Consider the following 1,926-nt stretch of genomic DNA (forward strand, 5'->3'; position numbering starts at 1 on the left):
GTCTCCCAAGTATCAAGGGTACATCTGCATCCTCATCGACATCTAGCACTACAAAGTCAACCGAAAAAATGTACTTGTCAACCTTGACAAGCACGTCTTCAATGATGCCTCTCGGATGTCGTACCGTTCGGTCTGCCAATTGTAAAGTCATCCGAGTAGGCCTAGGCTCACCCAAGCCTAGCTTTTGGAAGAAAGTATATGCCATGACGTTGATACTTGCCCCTGAATACGCCAATGCCATTTCCTCACCTAAGTTGCCGATGTTACACGGAATAATGAAGCTTCTCTGGTCCTTCTTCTTGTTTGGCATGTTCTTTTGCAACACCGCCGAGCATGAAGCATCAAGCACCACTGAAGCACTCTCCTCCAATTTCCTCTTGTTGGTCAATAGGTCTTTCAGGAACTTCGCATACTTTTCATCCCCTTGGTCATTCTTCAATCTAGAGGGATAAGGGATTCTTGGCTTGAAAGGTGGGGGTGCCACCTCTTTCTCTTTGTTTGCTCCCTCCTCAAAATGTTCTTTCGGCATCTCACTCGGAAGCCTCCCTTCAACCTCACGACCACTTCTCAAAGTGATCGCCTTCACATGTTCTCTAGGGTTAGTTTCCGTGTTGCTTCGGAAACTTCCATGTGGCCTTTCGGAAAGAAATTTCGCAATTTGCCCCACTTGATTTTCAAGGTTGTACAAGGAGGCGGTGTGATTGCAAAGTGTAGCCTCAACTGATTCAAACCTTGTATTTGCCGATTGAACAAATCTAGCCAAGTGCTTCTCCAAATCCGTCATTCGGGTTTCCAAGCCTGAAATTCTGTTTTCCACTTGAGGGGCTTGTTGTTGTTGTTGGAACCCCGATGGCACAATGGTCTTTTGTGGTCCTTGATTACTCCATGAAAAGTTGGGATGATTCTTCCAACCTGAATTGTAGGTGTTTCTGTATGGATTCCCTTGAGGTCTCATGCCATTACCTACAAAGTGAACATTCTGAACTGAAGAAACATCACCTATGATTATTGGGCAATCGGAGGGAGCATGTCCTCCACCACAACCAGTGCAATTGGTCACGGCCGCAACTCTATTCGAAGCGATAAGATCTAGCTTCTTACTCAAACTCTGCACTTGGGCCGCCAATGAAGTTACCGCATCAATTTCATGGAGACCGGCCACCTTTTTCTTCTTCCTAGCATTCCACTGGTAGCTATTTAACCCCATTTCTTCAATCAATTGACGTGCTTCATCAGGGGTTTTGCTACCTAAGGTACCTCTTGCCACCGAATCCAAGAGTTGCCTTGTACTCGGGTTCAAACCATTGTAGAAGGTTTGAACAATCATCCACTCTGGGAATCCGTGTTGCTTACACTTTCGCAGGAGTTCCTTGAATCTTTCCCATGTCTCAAATAGAGACTCCAATTCCAACTGCATAAAGGATGAGATCTCATTCCTAAGCTTTGCTGATTTTCCGGGAGGGAAATAACGGGCTAGAAAAGCTTCTACCATCTCCTCCCATGTAGTGATTGATGCTCTAGGTAATGAGTGTAGCCACTGCATCGCTTTCCCATTTAAGGAAAATGGGAAGGCTCTCAATTTGATGGCATCATCCATCACACCATTTATCTTCAACATGTCGCACAGCTCGAGGAAGCTCTCTATGTGACTGTTTGGATCCTCATCGGCCAAACCGTCAAATTGTGCGGAGTGCTGTAGCATATGGATGAATGCCGGCTTTAGCTCGAAAGCTCTGAGCTGTAATTGGGGGCGCACAATACTAGATTGTGTCCCCAACATTGAAGGTCTGGCATAATCGGATAGTGTTCATTGTTGCTCATTTTGTTCTGCCACGTTTTCAGATCCTTCTACTTCCAAATCATCAGTATTAAGCTGTTCGTGTACAGGTTCTTTCCCTTTTCTTCTAATTGTATGTTCAAGCTCAA

At 45.3% G+C, this 1,926-nt stretch overlaps 1 non-coding gene across 1 annotated transcript; it reads left to right on the forward strand.

Annotated features, from left to right (window-relative positions):
* The first annotated feature begins 1,337 nt into the window (after positions 1-1,337).
* LOC120271328 lies at positions 1,338-1,444 on the forward strand. Its single transcript, XR_005539942.1, has one exon. It is a non-coding gene; the product is annotated as a small nucleolar RNA R71 (small nucleolar RNA).
* The last annotated feature ends 482 nt before the right edge of the window (positions 1,445-1,926 follow it).

Source organism: Dioscorea cayenensis, chromosome 10 (assembly GCF_009730915.1).
Source record: "Dioscorea cayenensis subsp. rotundata cultivar TDr96_F1 chromosome 10, TDr96_F1_v2_PseudoChromosome.rev07_lg8_w22 25.fasta, whole genome shotgun sequence".
NCBI classification, from domain to species: domain Eukaryota; kingdom Viridiplantae; phylum Streptophyta; class Magnoliopsida; order Dioscoreales; family Dioscoreaceae; genus Dioscorea; species Dioscorea cayenensis.